A 12,675-nucleotide genomic window follows, 5' to 3' on the forward strand; every position below is an offset into this window, starting at 1 on the left:
TATGTTTAATAGGAATGTATATGTAGAGCCTATATCAGATTGCACACCATCTTGAGGAAGGAGGAGGGGAGAGGAAGAAAATTTAAAACCCAAAAGCTTATGGAAGTGAATGTTGAAAAGTAAAAATAAATTAATTATTTAAAAAAAAGATAAAAAAGAAATGTGGCCTTTATCAGAGAAACTTGCTTCAAATTTTTTTTCACGGTTACTATTTCTGTGTTTCACTCCATCCTGTGCCCCCATTTATTCTAATTCTCTCTCTCCTTTCACCCCATCCCTTCTCAAAAGTGTTTTGCTTCTGATTACCCGCTCCCCCAATCTGCCTTCCCTTCTATCACCTCTCCCTAGCCCCCATCACCCTTCTCTTATCCCATTCCCCTGGTACTTTCTTGTAGGGTAAGTAGGAGTCACAGAGTTTTTTCCATTGTTTACTCATTTCCCCAGCTTATTAGTTGACTTTTAATTCTTTGTTAAAGTAGGGCTCTGCTTCCAGGATGGAGGGCACACTGTCCCAAGTCTCAGGGGGTTTGTGCAGCTGTTTTCAGAGATACTTCTAGGTACCTGTAAGTTTTTAGTCCTTCCAAAGTGGTATGATCGAAGGAGAGGTGTTTATTACCCTCCTGGCCTGGGCCCTGGTCTGTGAGAGACCACCAGCACTCTTTTTTGCCCTGGAACTATGAGGAGGGTTCCCCAGCTGCTGTATCTGTAAGCTCTGCTATGATGGTGCTCCTCCTCACCATGGGATTGCCCCCCAGGACCGGATTCAAGTATGGGCAAGGCTACAGAGTCCTGCCTCAGTGCTACCAAAAAGACTCCCAAAATCTCTTTCTGACCAGTTATTTGACCCCTTACCATCTGTAGTCTGAGAGCTCTGGAATTAGTCATTGCTGCTGCTGATTCGGTCACTCTCAAGGCCTGCTCCAGTTTTGCTGGGGCTGTGGTTGTGCTGGCCTGGCCTGCGCTGGACAGTGCACCACTCTCACCTGAGTGTGATGGACCTTCCTGCTGACCTTCTAACTTGTCTTGGGCTGGAAATTTGTTTTGCTCCATCTTTTTGTAGGTTCTGCTACTCTAGAATTTGTTTAGAGTCATTTTTAAAGGTATTTGGAAGGGTTTTGAGGGAGAGCTCAGGCGAGTGCCTGTCTTTACTCTAACATCTTCAAGTACGTCAATTTTACAAAAGACTTTTAATTTCACAAAAATTCACATTTCTCTTTCGGGTGTTACAGGTCTGTTATAACATTTCTTCATTATTTTGCGTAATATAATCATGCCTGTGTCATATCGAATGTTTATACAATGCAAGTCTTGCTCTTAAAGCAATAGTGCACTTTTATAAGGTCCCTTCAAGGTCTTGGCTTTCGATAATTCTGTCCCTTTAAGAAACAGCAGAGAATAAGCTACTAATTGATGTTGTGCTAGTCTCATGCTGAGCACAGCAAACTCTGTTGATGATAGTAAACATTTATTAAGCACATACTGTGTGCCAGGCACTGTGTTAAGCACTGAAGATATAAATAGGAAAAAAAATCCTGTCCTTGGAGAGCTTACAATCTAATGGGGGACCACAACACACAATAGGAAGCTGAGGAGGGATGAGGAGGAAGAGAAAGAGAAGGATAAGAAAAAGGAATGGGAAGAGGAAAAGGAGGAGGAAATACCCAGCAAAGGTATCTCAGGCCTCTGGTTTTCTTAATGACTGGCCATTCCTGTTTCTCCCAATATCTGAACCACTTGACCCTCTCTTCCTTTTTATCCCTACCTGGTCTCAATTTCCCAGTTCCTCTTCTGTTCACTTCCTCTAGTTGTCCTGCTTATTCCCACTCAATGCTACTACATATCTTTCCAATTCAAACCTCAACTTAATTCTCAGATGACCATTTTATAACCTCCACTCCTGTCTCCACTCTTTAGCTTCCCTACCTGTACAGTGCACAATCATCTCTGACAGCTCAGCTACAAACCCACTTCTGGCCAATGCTGGTTGACTGGATTGTTATATGTTGCTTGGTTTACAACATCACAATAAACAGAAGGCAATCCACTTCTTTAGGTTATAGATTAAATAAGCAATAAAACCTACGAACTAGGTCCATGATTTTGGCCACTCTGGCCCATTATGCAAACAGTGGCCATAATTCTTTTAAATCATTTGATGGGAAAAAAATGAAATGCCATTGTGGGAAAAAAAAATGTTCAAGTCTGTATCTGAAGTACTTATATTTTCATCTTCTGTGAATGTGGTCATTATAAAAAAGCATCAGTAATACATGCAGTTTGACCTCATTTTGGATAGCAGGCATTTTTCTGGAACATTGTACATAAAGAAAATAGAATCGTACTCATGAGATCTATAGCTGCACAGACTTTTGGAAACTACTCCAAGCCCCTCACTTTACAGGCAAGGAAATGTCACTGGAAAAGAACACCAGCACTGGTGGGCCATCTTTGAACCTGTTCAAATCCTACCACTAATGTTTACTACCCATGGGCAAGTCACTTAACTTCCTTGGGCCTCAGGTTCCTCGTAGAATTTAGCTTAGACAGCTCCTAGGCTCTTTCCGGCTTTAGGTGAATGAAACTGAACCCAAGGAGTTAGAAGTTCCCAAAGGTACTAATGAACAGAGCTAGGAACGAGACCAGTTTCCTTGATTCCTATATATTAAATGCACTAGAAAAGTTCTCTCTTTAAAGCAAATGATCTTTCTCTAAATTTCAATTCATTTTTATTTTATTTTTTCTCAATTACATGTAAATTTTTAACATTCTTTTTAAAAATGTTTAGTTCCAAATTCTCTTTTTTCTTTTCATCTCTCCTCCTTGAGAAGGCAAGCAATTTGATATAGATTATACATGTGCAATCATGCAAAACACTTCCACATTAGTCATGTTGCAAAAGAAAATGCAGACAAAAAAACTAATCCACCCCCCAAAAAAACAAGAAAAATAAAGTAACAAAACAAACAAACAGAAAACAATAAACTATGTTTCGATATACATTCAGACTCTATTAGTCCTTCAGAATTGTCTTAAATCATTGTGTTGCTAAGAATAGCAAAGTCATTCACAGTTGATCATCATACAATATTATTGTTACTATGTACAATGTTCTCCTGATTCTGCTCATTTCATTCTGCATCAGTTCGTGTAAGTCTTTCCAGGTTTTTCTGAATGCATCCTGCTCATCATTTCTTATAATACAATAGCATTCCATCATATTCATATACCACAACTTGCTTTTTAAGAAGTTCTTTTCTGGGGGCAGCTAGGTGGTGCAGTGGATAGAGCACCGGCCCTGAAGTCAGGAGGACCTGAGTTCAAATCCGGCTTCAGACCAACACTTGACACTTACTAGCTGTGTGACACTGGGCAAGTCACTTAACCCCAATTGCCTAAAAACTACAAAAAAAAAAAGAAGTTCTTTTTTTCAGTGAATTTTTGTGCCTCTTTTACCATTTGGCAAATTCTGTTGTTCATGTATTGTTTTCTTCAGTACATTTTTTGTACCTCTTTTACCACACTATTAACTTTCTTTTCATAATTTTCTTGCATCTCTCTCGTTTCTTTACCCAATTTTTCCTCTACCTCTCTTATTTGATTTTAAAAGTTTTTTGAGCTCTTCCACTAATTCTTGTTGGACCTGTGTCCAATTCACATTTTTTTTTCTTTGAGGCTTTACTTTAGCTGTTTTGACATCACTGTCTTCTGAGTTTGTGTCTTGATCTTCCCTGTCACTATAGTAACTTGTTATGGTGAAGTTCTTTTTTGTTGTTTTTTCATTTTTTCAGCTCATTTTTTCAACTTATTTCTTTGACTTAGGACTTTATGCTAAAGTTGGGCTCTGCTCACCTAGGGGTGGGGAGGTAGAATCCCAAGTTTGAGTTTTTCATGCTACTGTTTTCAGAGCTAGTTTTGGGGGTCTGTATGTTTTTGGTACTTCCAAGGTGGTAAGGAAAAATGTTGTCACTGCTCTCATGGCCTGTGCTCTGATCTTTGCCCAGGAAAGGATCTTGTTCCCCTCTAGCCCTTACCATGCTTCTCTTGGTGATGGAACTGTGACCTTGCTCTCCTTTGACTGCAAACACTAATGCTCCTTTCTGCCTTAGAACTGAATCTAGGACCTCTAGTCCCCTGTGAGTGGGGGACACAAGAACTCTTCTCTGCCTTTTAACTGTGACCAGGCCTCCTGTTCCCCTGTGGCTGCCTGGGATTACAATTGGCAACTGTGTGTGGGCAATGCAACAGGGTCCTGAACTTAGAGCCAGCAAATGGTCCCTTCTAATTTCTTTCTGACCAGTTGTCCAACTCCTTTACTATCTGTGGGCAGGAGCTCCCAAAGCTGTTGCTGCTGCTGATGCGGTCACCTCCAAGGCCTGCTGCTGGTGCTGAGGCATGGCCTGTGCTGTGCTCCAGGCCAACCACCACCCCAGTAAGGCAGACCTTTTTTGCCTACATCTACATTTTGGGGGCTGAAAAATTCTTTTGCCTGAACTTTTGTTGGTTTTGCTGCTCCCAAATTCAATTTGAGGTGTTATTTTAAAGTTGTTTGGAGAGGAATTTGGGAGAGTTTAAATGAATTCCTGCTCCTACTCCACCATCTTGGCTCCATTCCCTAAAAGAAGTGATCCTAACCTGTGATCCATGGACCCAACTCCTCAAGAGGGAATGTGTGTAAATGTCAGAGGGTGGAAGTGGTGTGAACTGGTTGGGAAATTTGAACATTATTGGTTTCAAGTCAAAAAATCAACAAGAAATTACCAACTACTTACTATGTGCCAGACACATAGGAAGGCCACAAGTAAGTAAGCACACATTAATCACTCATAATAAAAATATAAGCAGAAAGAAAAAATCATCCTTGCCTTCCAGAAGCTTACATTCTAATGAAGGAAACTGAAAAGGTGGGGAAGGCACCCATGCAGTGGAGGAATGATGGAGAAAGTTTGAAGAGACAGGAGTGAAGCCTGGAATGGCATGGAGACATGGCATTGCCTGGTCACTTTCCTTAAAATGGAAGTTCTGGGAGGAACTGACCAATCAACAGGAGGCATGTACTTGCAGTGTGAGAAGACCTGAAGCACAATGAACTTTCAGGAAATATGGAATGTTTCCTTTGTAAGAGAGGACTTGTAAGAATTGTAAGAGTACGGGTCCATGACACAGAAATAGTTAGGACCCCTTATGTTAAAGGAATTCTGTGGCATATTATCATGTAAAGGGAAGACTTACCATCTATTGTGTCTTCTTAAATAAAAACAGGCTTAAAAAACAGTAATATCAATTTTGGTTAAAGCAAATATATACCTGAAATCATCAGCAACAGAAGAATTGGAGGATTACAACATACAGTTTAGCATTAAAAAAAGAAAACTTTAACATTCAAGGAACTATAATCTCACCAATGCAAGTACCACCTCTATCAACAGGTTGCAACCCCTTTTTAACTTAGTAGACAGTCTTTAAGAGTTGGACCAAAAAAAAAAATTACCTCATTACTCGACTTAGGCACCTCATTACTCTCTTAGTTAAGCTGATCCTTGAATGAAAGACATGATGTTTGTCATGTGTGCTAGACTTGAAACCTTTCTAACTCATTAGAATTTGTTCTGCTGGTATTGTCTTTGAGAATGCAGATACACCAATACACCATTGAAAAGCTTTAGTACCGGGCTTGAGTGGAGAAATAGGAACACAGTGTCGTAGATCTAAGGCTGGAAAGGGCTTCAGAAGTACTTTTGCCAAATCCTCTTATTTTATAGTTGAGGAAACTGAGGCCTAGGGAGGTTAAAAGATTTGTCTAAAGTTACACAGGTAGTGAATGACATAGGCAGGATTGGAACAGAGGAAAATTCCTTATATTTGTTAGTCAACCATTGCAGAGAAGTGCAAAGACTATCAGGACTGCTTTATCTTCTGATTAATCCTGATAACATACTTGCATGATAAATAAAGGACCAGTGATACTTTCTGAGATGAGAGAAATGATTATTTCTCTCATATTAATAACTAAGTACTGAATTAGGGCTAAGGTTTTTCCCTTTTTCTGCTTCCTCATCCGTTAATCAACCTATATGGGGAATCTCTCTCAAAGACTTACCCAGACAGGCTAGCTGAGATCTAATCAAAGAAAGCAAAAGAAATTTTAAGTTTAGGCTAATGGTTGCATTCCTGCTTGTTGTGTTTGCTCAGACAGATCTGGGAAAATGTGGATCCTCCCTTTTGTCAAATGGGTGATATGGAAATTGATAAGTCTCTTTGACCAAGATTTTGGCAATCAAAGTCACCGAGACTCTCATTGTAATATAGCCCAGCCTATCATTTTAATATATATTTTCACATTAATTGTTAATCAATCAGAGTTGACTGCCACCTTCAGGAACACCTACTCTCCCAAGAGCATATAAACTGTGATCCCACCCCATGAGGGGTCTTTAGTCTGAGAGACATGGCCAAATGACCATCTTTTTTTATGAATAAGCATTATTAATAAAATGATTAAATTAACCAGAAACCATGTATCTCAAACTTTTTAAACATCATAGAGCTTTACACACTAGCATGGAGAAGATAAGAGACACCTTTAAAACTAGACAACAAAAGGTTAAAGCTTATCACATACATAGACACCCAATGGAGGGCTTATCATCTGCAAAATACGGCATCTTTTTAAAGTTTGGTGGGTTACCATACCTTTCTACATTCTATTTTCAAATATTCTGAACAGACGTTTTCACCCTATTTGTCCTTATAATAAAGCAAGTACAAGAAATCTTAATAATAATTCATTGTTTGCACCATTCATTTCTTATTTAAATATAACTTCATTAGAAAATTTGACATTGAAAAGTGATTTGAAAGAAAAGTCACCTCTATCTCTGAAAGAAGAGGAATTTAAAATTGTACTATCCTTGTTTGTGAATTCTATCAAATAATTTCAAGTTGGGGGCAGCTAGGTGGCACAGTAGATACAGCACCAGCTCTGAAGTCGGGAGGACCTGAGTTCAAATCCGGCCTCAGACCAAACACTTGACACTTACTAGATGTATGACCCTGGGCAAGTCACTTAACCCCGATTGCCTCACCAAAAAAAAAAAATTTCAAGTTGAAATTCATTTTTTTGAAGAATAGAATGGATTTCAGAGTATTTTGACTTCATGTTATGTTTACAAGAGAGAAATCTTTAAAGTCATAGATATTTTTCATGATCTTTATTGAGTTGAACATAAGGGAAATAGAAAAATTCAATACTTTCTTATCTTTGCAATGGTCAAGATCTTCCTAAATTGAAGTTGAACTTGGCTCCCAAAGTCCTCCATTCTTTCACCATAATAAAAAGGATTTCACAGAATACTTCAAAATTTGGAGGATTTGTGATTTCATTGGTGGGGCTTCTTTTACCTTTTACCACTGTAGTTCCCAAATTTTCTAGATCTTCCTGAGTTGTTGCAGTTGAAAAAAATTATTGCTTGGGAGTCAGTCCTCTTCTGGAAATGCATCTGTCCATGCTTAAAGAAATAAGAAATCTTATTTTTAAGATGATGGACATACAATCCACTGCTGGGCCTATTCTTGAAGACTTTTTAGAGCCAAAAGTGACCTCCAGATCATGATTTGTCAGAGGAAGCCCTTGGTGAAATATTCATAGACTATATTACCAAAATATCATTTGCTACATTTGTTACTCTCTTGGGTCCATACTTTTATCATGATAAAATTCATTCATTTGGGTTGGAAGAGAAATCATATTATAAACATGACTGCATTTTCTTCTTGGGTATTTTCATTTATTTTTAAAATGAAGCACTGAGTGGTTTGAAATTTTTTGGAGTATTTCTTAAATGAATTTTGAAATAGTTACAATGACATGATAAGGTCAAAAGCATATGTACTGATCATTTAAGAAAACTAGATACTATCACTATCAATAATTAATGTCTGGAAATGCATTTGAAAGTCATTTTTTTCTCACATTGTGCAAGTGTTGTTATAGACTTTTTTCTTCGTTTCTTTCTTTCTGTCTTTCTTTCTTTCTTTCTTCTTAGTTTATAATCTGCTGGGAAGAGACCATGTCTGTGTGATTTTCCTAAGGTGTTATGGAATAGAGTAAACAGTCCTGGACTTATAGTTAGAAGATTTGGGTTTGATTCTGTTTGCAATACAGCTATACTATGTTTATTCATGCACTTATCCTGCTCCTTTATATGGTTAATTGCAAACAGTAGGCATTCATATAAATGTTTATTGATTCTAATTACTCTGGGTGTGCAAAGATGTGTACATTATAGCCCTATTATGAAGTGTTTTATTACAGAGTTGAATTCAGCATAAAGTGCTTCTGTTTTGGAAATCCATTCAATGAGGTTTAGTTTCTGAAGTACTCAAAGGAAATTTGAACTCAGCAGATGTAGGCTTGGTACAAGAGAAAAAAAGTTATTAATAGTTAGAGCTATCGAAAAGCAGAATGGGCTGCCTTGGGAAATTGTACACTTCCACTAGAGGAATCTTTAAGCAAAGAATGGATGACCTCTTGCCAGGTATGTCATAGAAGAAATTCTTGTTCAGACACAAATTCAACTGAATGGCTTCAAAGGTTGTTACAAAGCTGAGAGTCTTAGATTTTACCTAGGAGGTGACCACATGATACAGACCCAAAGAGAGAAATATCACAAAGCTACAATATGAAATATAGAAGGTTCTCCAATTTTTCTTAATTTGTAAAATCTTTACCAGGTACTCATGTATAAAATGTCTCTGGAGTATTCATTCGTTTGTTCATTTTAAAATATTTATTAAGTACCTCCATGGTGTAGTAAAAAAATGCTAGATTTGGAATGAGAGAAAGGAAAAATATGAAGCATTTTTAAAGTACACATTATGTGTCAGGCACTTTATAAATATCATTTCATTGATCTTCTCAACAATTCTGGTGGGTAGATGCTGTTATTATCCTGATGATATACTTGAGGAAACTGAGCCAGAGGTTAAGTGATTTGCCCAGGGTCACACAATAAACATCTGAGGGTTGATTTGAATGGAGGCCTTCTGGACTTCAAGCCCAGTGCTCTATCCACTGTGCTTCCTAGCTGCCTCCACTTGAAGGTCCTGTGTTGGTATCCTGGCTATGCTTTTTATAACCTATATGAGTCTGGGCAAAACACAACCTCACTGTACTTTAATTTCCTCAACTATAAAATAAAAAATTGGACTAGATTACCTCTAAGGTCCAACTCTAAATCTATGGTCTTACTATGCCCTTGGCACCATGTTAAGACAAGTTATACCCAATCTTTACTGCTTCTGTTATTTACATGTTTTTGCTCAGATAAATCTTAGTGATGTGGTATTTTTAGTCCAACAATTATTTTAAGAAGAACAGCTTTATATTGTTTTACAAAGGAAAATGAGTGCAGTATAGTGGACAGAGGCATCTGGACTCAGAGTCACAGGGACTAACTGTCAGTGTTGTTATTAGTCCTTTGTTTTCAAAGGACCAATGATATCCCAGGATGATGTCTTGACTTGCAAGTAGATTGGATTTAAGTAAGGCAGAATTGCACAAAGTTATCAGTCTCACTTTCTCTTCCAGAGTCGTCCGAGTCCAATAGCAAAACAAAAGTCAAGATGACTGATAATGGCCCAGGTGCAGCGGATGACTCTGGCATCTTCGATGTCTGACTGCTCTAAGTGCTCCACAGTGCACCTGCTTCAGCTGCCTTCAAGGCAGTTGGAACAAATTGTTCTCATCGACCCGTTCAGTCAGGGGAAGTCTTAAAGTATATACCCCCCTAATTCATCAACTTGTTTGAGGCCTGTAGGTTACCCTCAACCTGGTTTAACCCATCTGCCAAGATGGTTTTACTGGGGTGTGGCCACTGTGCATGCTACAGCTTCTTTGAAGCCACAAATGAGAGTTGAGGGGCAGGTGGATGAGCAGCTCTGAAAAGGACTTAGCATGCCCTCACACCAGAGGTGCTAGTCCCCTCTGATCACTCCATACACCCTTCTCAGTTTAGCATTATAATATATTACTGATATAACCTTAGGCAAGTCACTTAACTATAACCTTCTGAGTCTCAGTTTCCTCATTTGTCAAAGGGGAATCGTAACTACACTAACATTTTCACACTCTCACCAGGTATTTATGAATATGAAAAGAGAATTTAGAATTACTTCATTATGGTCATGAGCTATATAAATAACTGTTATCATTATGGCCGTCATTATTACATTAATCCACACAAGATATCTGGAGCAGTGACGTCAAGCACAAATAGAAATGGGGACTACTAAATCTTACATAAGGATCCCCATTAGCACATATTGACCTAGAAAACCATATATTAGTACTATCTATGTTTTATTGTATTTTTATGCATTTTATTAAATATTTCCTAATTACATTTTAATCAGGTTTCTGACCACACTTGGATATGTTGCAATGTAGCCCATGGGCAGTGTGTTTAATACCTCTGATAGGGAGAATAACAAAGAAAAGCTAACCTCTTGTTAGAGAGGAAATAAGGAAGACCATTATTTTTCTCAGCTGTTCTATCTGAAATTGGATCTTTTTAGGAGTCTACAAAATCGTAACGCAGAAAGTATAAGTAAACTTTGAATGGCTAACCTAAAATTTAGAAATAAAAATTCACTACAGGGTATTCTATCAGTTTTGGCAAACTTAAAAGAAATGGATGCTTACAGTCTGCATATTGACTTAGAAAACCACAAATTATCTATATTGTTTTGTATTTTTATTTGTTTTGCCCAATTGCATTTTTAACTGTCTCAGCTTCACTGTGGAGTATTGGGAGCCATATTCAGCCTGCAAGTTTGACGCTTTTGCAAGCAACTAATTTTCAAAGTGTAATCTGTGGGCTGTTTCTGGTGTCAAATAGAAACAAGTAGGCTGAGTGGTCCATGGAAGAAGGTTTGGGGCAAAGGAAGAGTCCTTGAGTCATATATAATAGTCCAAAGGCCAAAAACACTTGGAAAAAAAAATCGTGGTCCATGCCTATGTCCTAAGGCTAGTAGATCACCTGAGGTCAAGAGTTCTGAACTTCAGTAGACTTAGGTGTCCACACTAAATATGGCACTACTATGGTGAGCTCCCAGGAGTGGGAGGCCATCAGGTTTCCTAAGGAGGAGAGAATCAATCTGGGCAGGAAAAATAGAGCAAGTTAAAGCTGCTGTGCCAATCAATACAGGGATCAGGACCATGAGTTGCCCCTTTACTTCCAGCCTGGATGAAAGAAAAAAACAACAACAACAGCAAAACCAATAAACCACTACTGTAAACCATTCTGACTTTTCCTGAACGTTAAGTCTTACTTAGATTAATTCAGTGCTAATAGGATAAACTGGGATCTGATAATAGAACACAATTTCCGGAACAGTTCTAAGTTTGCAGCATGGTATAAAAGGTATATTTGACTTTTCTCATGTGGTCGAAGGAAGCAGAAAACAGATTTTAAGCCAAAAAGTTAAATACGAATAGAAATAAAATAAATCCACTGTGTCGAGCTGTGAACTCAGACAGAAACATTTTACATTTTACATTTACATTAGTAAAGTCACTGTTCCTTCTGCACGGACTGAAGGTCATTTAATCCTCATGCAGTTTCCTCTTCAGTCCTATTTTGAGACTTGAAGTAGCTCACATTTCAACCTCGAATGTGGAGTTGTTCAAGAACTCCTTGCCTTGCACGTCTTTAATTTCAAATGAACTTCTGGGTTTTATCAATAGAGGGCACTGTAGTACTAACTACTGTTCCTTGCTTAAAAATAGAAATTTGCTAACAAATAAAATGGTAATCATTGTGACAAATTTTTAAAAAGTGGGTTGTACTGAAAAAGCGTTGGAAAAACATGCCCTGAAATTTGAAGAGGTAAGACCTTAAACTTCTGGAAAATGAATATTAAGTAGCATCATCTTCAGAAGCATTTTTCAGGCCTTATTTGTACATGGTATGGTGAGAACTATGGTACAAAATGAATTTAAAAGATAGAGAGGTTGGGTGAGGTAGCTTTGGTGCAGCCCTAAAATCCCTGATTCTAGGGAAGACTATGGGTGGTATATCTCTTGAGTTTGGGAGTTCTGAGCTGGCTTAAGTCAATTGAATGTCTGTGCTAAATATGACACCAATATGATGAGCCCCAAGAAGGTAGGGTGGGCTGCCTACAGAGGGGGCAAATTGGCCCAGGTGGGGAAAATGGAACAAATTAAAGCTTCTTTGTTTAGGATGGGGATTGGGATGGTGAGCAGCAGCTAAATTTCCAGTCTGGTCAAGATAGGGAGACTCAGTCTATAATAATGATAATAATATATTTATTAATAGACACATATATAATTTACTTATTAAGATTAATTTGTGTTAATATAATCCTTTCTACACTTTAAAAGCATTTCCCTGGTATTTTATTATTACTTCAAAAGATTTATAATTTCATCTTTGGGGATCCTTTCTTGAGCGTGCATGTACCAGGCAGATCATGATCATAACCCCTTCACACCTAAATAGGAAGTCTTTGTTAGTTACTATGAATTTAAAAAAAAAAAAAAAACGACACACACAACTGGTGACAAACCTTTTGGTTATGACCTTTCCCAATTTAGCTAGCGTAGTCTTTAGACAACAGATATGATCTGTCACAGGGCTTGTACTGAGAAGCAATGTG

Source organism: Vombatus ursinus, unplaced genomic scaffold (assembly GCF_900497805.2).
Source record: "Vombatus ursinus unplaced genomic scaffold, bare-nosed wombat genome assembly UNPS02014781.1, whole genome shotgun sequence".
Lineage (NCBI taxonomy): Eukaryota > Metazoa > Chordata > Mammalia > Diprotodontia > Vombatidae > Vombatus > Vombatus ursinus.